We start from the raw sequence: 6,159 nt of genomic DNA, 5'->3' as shown, positions 1-6,159 counted from the left end.
CTTGAATGTTATCCAACTAGACAATATTTTCACAATAAACTTGACAATATTTTGAAAAAAGGAAAAATTTAGTACTTTCTCATACTAAAAGCGAATATAGTTTAATTCTATGGAAATCCATAACTTTTAAAAGTAAATGAGTTGTTAAGAGGACAGAATATATGTGTTCCTCAAAATTCCTATGACTAATAACTACTCATTTTCAAATTCTGAACATTCCATACCTGAGAGATTCAAAACAGTACCTGTTTGCATGTTATGTAATTTTGCAATAGATGCAGTTTCCAATGGAGTGTTACAGATTGAGAAGTCAACAGAAAAATAGCCACATTCTGGTAGAGGATAAAATTATGAAGCATCTGTAATTAATTCTTCAAGAGTAAGCAAATTTTATCAGAGTAAGCTATAATTTCTATGAACCATAAATCCAAAGATTTATGCCATAAAGTCATCCTAGTCCAATAATTTCCAACTTGTAAAGTGCACCTTAATATTCCCTTAATTCACATCATGAATAGCTTATCTCTATTGTGAAAAAAATACTACACCTCTGATAATGTGATTCTCTCCTTGTTCTGGAAAGAATACTACAATTAACTGGGTTGCATAATTTTTCCCCCAGTGAGATTCTTGAGATCAGAACACTTGCAAATGTTATTTATATTTATACTTTTTTAAACTATCACAGATATTTAGGATGCTAAGGTCAGAAGATTATGGTTCAAATATCCAATAAATTCAGAAAAAGTCAGACACAGGTGGCACTGAGATTGAAGTGGTAGCGCACGAGCCTTGAGCATAAACAGGCTCAGAGACAGTTTCCAGGCCCAGATTTCAAGACCTAGGACAAACCAATGAAACAAAAACAAACCCCAAATGTAGCATTTTTCTCATTGTATACAGAGGCACGTAATTAAGGAAATTGCTTCCTGTGTTACATATAGGTAGAAGAAAGAAGATGTCACACAATTATTCTCTTCATACAATGTTATACAAAACCCTCAAAAATTGCAATTTTTCTATATTTATAAATTAATATCGATTTGTTGGCAACTCTGTCTAGATTATTTACATTATCATTTTATACATGAATTGTTGGAATTTTCTATTAACTAAGATCTAATTATAACTCTCTTGAAAGCATATTCTAGGCAAATAGAACACCAGAATCATTTGTGAATTTGTCAATTAAACCCTCTACTCAAAAAAAATTTTGTAGTATCCTATAAAATATGAAATTACAAGCAAAACTAAAATATTTATGTTAACTCTAAATTCTAATTTAGCAAGATCTACAAAGTCCTGCTTTAGATGAACTTTGAAATTTCTCTAGGCTTAAGATTTTGTAATCCTTCCTCATTTCTTTGGAATCCAACAGAATGATGCTTACTTACTTTTTCAAATTTTGGGTGGGAATCATGAGCCATTTTGAATCTAGGAATGTTCTGTAATGAAGAGAGCATTTAAAACAAAACTGAAGATTATATACGAGTTGCATTTCAATAGGAAACTTGACTTCTCAAAACATAATAACAAAAGTAGCCCAAACTTCCAACTGTGTATTTCTTTCTTGTTGTTTTTTTTTTTTTTTTTTTTTAAATAATTTTATTTGTGAACATACTGTACAGAGGAGATACAGTTACATGGGCAGGATAATGCGTACATTTCTTACCAAGCATTGCAGCCTCCTCCTTTGTTTATCCTTCACATCCCTTCCCAGCCTCCCCCCTCCCCCCCTAATCCCAATCCTTCTCCTTCCCCCCCCCCCCCCCGCACCAACGTTGTAAAGCTCGTTTTGGACATGACAACTTGTACTTCTCATTGTTGCAACAGGTCCACCTGTATCCTTAAACAACTGGTTTTTCCCCATCTCCTCCACAAGTTATACTGACATCAAATATAGTGAAAGCAGGGGTTATACTGTGGAGGATGGACATACAAAGCAACAAAGAGATAATCTTATAAATGTGTTAGAAACACATGCATGAAAGAAAAAAAAACATTAAAATACACATCTAAGGGTTCATTTTCCTGACATCACATTATCTGACCTTTTCCGCTTGACTCATACATATACTAGTTATTACAAATAAGGGAAACCATGGGACCTACGTTTCTTTGGGCCTGGCTTACTTCATTTAATATAATTTTTTCCAAGTTTTTCCATTTCCTAACAAATGGGGCAATGTCATTCTTTCTGATGGAGGCATAGAATTCCATTGTGTATATATACCACATTTTCTTGATCCATTCATCTACTGAGGGGCATCTGGGTTGGTTCCATATCTTAGCTATGGTAAATAATGCTGCAATAAACATAGTTGTGCTGGTAGCTTTAGTGTGGTCTTGTTTGTAAACATTAGGGTAAATGCCCAAAAGTGGGATTGCTGGGTCATAGGGGAGCTCTATGTGAAGTCTTTTGAGGAACCTCCATACTGCTTTCCAAAGTGGTTGAACAAGTTTACATTCCCACCAACAATGAAGTAAGGTTCCTTTCTGTCCACATCCCCTCCAGCATCTGTTGTTGTTAGAGTTCTTGATTTTTGCCGTTCTAACTGGAGTGAGGTGATATCTCAATGTTGTTTTGACTTGCATTTCTTTTATGGCTAGGGATGTTGAACATTTCTTCATGTGTCTATTGGCCATCCTTCTTTCTTCTTCAGAGAAGCTTCTCTTTAATTCTTTCGCCCACTTACTTATTGGGCAGTTGTTTCTTTGAGGATTAGTTGTTGGGTGGTTTAATTTTTTGAGTTCCAAGTATATTTTAGATATGAGACCCTTGTCCGTTGTACGGCTAGTAAAGATCTTCTCCCAGTCCGTGGGCTTTCTATTGATCTTGCTAGCTATGTCATTTGCCCTGCAGAAGCTCTGCAACCTTATACAATCCCATTTGTCCAACCTTTCTTTGATTTGTTGTGTTTCCGGGTCTCTATTCAGAAAATTTCGGCTTGAGCCAAGGAGACCCAGGGTTTCTCATATTCCATCCTGTAATGTTTTCAGAGTGTCTGCTTTGAGTTCAAGGTCTTTGATCCATTTGGAGTTGATTCTGGTGCAGGGTGATATATAAGGATCTAGGTTTAGATTTCTACATGTAGTTAACCAGTTTTGCCAGCACCATTTACTGAAGAGGCTCTCTGTCTTCCATTCTATTGTTTTAGCTCCCTTATCGAAGATTACATGGCTATAGGTCTGTAGGTTCATTTCTGGGTTTTCAATTCTATTCCATTGGTCCTGAGGTCTGTTCTTATGCCAATACCAAGCTGTTTTGATTACTATGGCTTTATAGTAGAGTTTGAAATTTGGTATTGATATTCCTCCAGCAGTGTTCTTTCCATTCAGGAGCGTTTTTGCTATTCGGGGTCTTTTATTGTTCCATATGAATTTTTGGATTGCCTCTTCTATTTCCTTGAAGAATGAGGGTGGAATTTTGATAGGTATTGCGTTGAATTTGTACATAGCGTTGAATTTGTACATAGCCTTAGGAAGTATTACCATTTTCACGATGTTAATCTTTCCAATCCAGGAGCATGGGAGGTTTTGCCATTTTTTAAGTTCTGTGTTGATTTCCTTTTTCAAGGTTTTAAAGTTTTCATCATAGAGGTCCTTCACTTCTTTAGTTAAGCTAATTCCGAGGTATTTTATTTTTTGTGGGGCTATTACAAATGGAGTTGCTTTCCTAATTTCAGCCACACTTTTCTCATTGTTGGCATACAGAAAAGCCATTGATTTTTGGGGATTAATTTTATAACCTGCTACTTTGCCAAAGTTTTGAATCAGCTTGAGTAATTTGGGAGTGGAGTCTATGGGATTCTTTAAATACAAGATCATGTCATCTGCAAAGAGGGAGAGTTTTATTTCTTCTTTCCCTATTTGGATCCCCTTTATGTCTGCATCTTGTCTTATTGCTGTACCTAGGCATTCTAATACTAGATTGAAGAGAAGTGGAGAGAGTGGGCATCCTTGTCTTGTTCCTGAGTTAAGAGGAAATGGCTTTAGTTTTTCACCATTGAGTATAATGCTGGCTGTAGGTTTGTCATATACAGCCTTTATTGTATTGAGGAATGTTCCATGGATTCCTAATTTTTCCAAAACCTTCATCATAAAGGGGTGTTGGATCTTGTCGAATGCTTTTTCTGCGTCTATTGAGATAACCATGTGGTTCTTATTCTTGCTCCTGTTGATGTGATGAATAATATTAATTGATTTGCGTATATTGAACCAGCTTTGCATCCCTGAAATGAATCCTGTTTGATCGTGGTGTATGATTTTTTGGATGAATTGTTGAAGTCGATTGGCCAAAATTTTGTTGAGAAGTTTTGCATCAATGTTCATCAAAGAAATGGGTCTATAGTTCTCTTTCTTTGATGAGTCTCTGCCTGGTTTTGGGATGAGGGTTATGATGGCTTCATAGAATGTGTTCGGTAGTGAGCTTTCTCTTTCAATTTCATTGAAGAGTTGGAGGAGTATTGGTGTGAGCTCTGCTTTGAAGGCCTTGTAAAATTCCGCTGTAAACCATCTGGTCCTGGACTTTTTTTAGCTGGGAGGTCTCTTATTGCTGTTTCTATTTCAATGCTTGATATGGGCCTGTTAAGCTGGTTTAACTCATCTTGGTTTAGTTTTGGCATGTCAATATTTGCTAGGAAAAGGTCCATTTCTGTCAAGTTCTCAAACTTATTAGCATAAAGTTTTGAGAAGTATTCCCTTATAATGTTCTGAATCTTGGTTGTTTCCGTGGTGATGTTTCCATTCTCATCTCTGAGTTTATTAATGTGGGTGTGTTCTCTTCTTTTTCTGATAAGATTTGCTAAGGGTCTGTCAATTTTGTTAAGTTTTTCGAAGAACCAACTCTTTGTTTTGTTGATTCTTTCTATAGTTTTTTTGGATTCTAATTCATTTAATTCTGATTTAATTTTGATTATTTCTTTCCGTCTACTGGATTGGGGTTTATCTTGCTGCTCTTTTTCAAGGAGGTTTAGATGTGTCATTAAATTGCTAGTTTCAGATCTCTCCAATTTGTTGATGTAGGAGCTCAGAGCTATAAACTTGCCTCTGAGTACTGCCTTTGCTGTGTCCCAGAGGAGCTGGTAATTTGTGTGTTCATTTTTGTTGAATAGCATGAACATTTGAATTTCCTTTCTAATCTCTTCCATGACCCACTCTTGATTCAGCAGTGTGTTGTTCAGCCTCCATGTGATACTGGACTTTCTTTGGTGGCCTTTGGTGTTGAGTTCTAATTTTATTCCCTTGTGGTCAGAGAGAATGCAAGGTATAACTTCAATGTTTCTGAATTTAGACAAGTTTGCTTTGTGGCCTAAAATGTGGTCTATTTTAGAAAACGTTCCATGTGCTGCTGAGAAAAACGTGTATTCTGATGCTGCTGGGTGAAATGTTCGGTAGATGTCTGTTAAGTCTAGTTGATCTATGCAGCTGTTTAGATCTGCGGTTTCTCTGTTGAGTTTTTGCCTAGTTGATCTATCTAGTGGGGAGAGTGGTGTGTTAAAATCCCCAACAATTAATGTCTTTGGATCTATATGGGATTTGAGGGAAAGTAGTGTTTCTTTGATAAATTTGGGTGCTCCATTGTTTGGCGAATAGATATTTAGAATTGTAATATCCTCCTGAAGGAGAGATCCTTTAATTAGTATGTAGCGACCTTCTTTATCTCTTCTCACGAATTTTAATTTGAAGTCTATTTTATCTGATATTAAGATTGCAACTCCCGCCTGTTTATGGGGGCCGTTTGCTTGGTAGATTTGTTCGAGCCTTTAACATTGAAAATGTGTTTGTTTTTACGGGCAAGATGTGACTCCGGCAGGCAGCGGATAGAAGGGTCTTGTTTTTTAATCCAACTAGACAGTCTATGTCGCTTAATTGGAGAGTTCAGTCCGTTAACGTTAAGAGATAGGACTGAGAGGTATTTGGGAGTTCCTGCCATGTTATCCACCTTCTTGGGGGCTGCGAAAACTGGGTTCTTCCTATGGTTCTTGGATTCTCAGTTTGGGTGCAGTTTCTTGGCCTTTGTTGCGGTCTTGTTGGTTTTCTATGGGTAGGACATCTTTAAGAATCTTTTGCAGGGCTGGTTTGGTGGAGATGTATTGTTTCAATTTTTCTTTGCTATGGAAGGTTTTTATTTGGCCTTCAGTTATGAAGGAGAGTTTA

This window comes from Dipodomys spectabilis, unplaced genomic scaffold, assembly GCF_019054845.1.
Source record: "Dipodomys spectabilis isolate Male_0828 unplaced genomic scaffold, ASM1905484v1 ptg000226l, whole genome shotgun sequence".
Lineage (NCBI taxonomy): Eukaryota > Metazoa > Chordata > Mammalia > Rodentia > Heteromyidae > Dipodomys > Dipodomys spectabilis.
Note: the sequence above shows the minus strand (reverse complement) of the source record.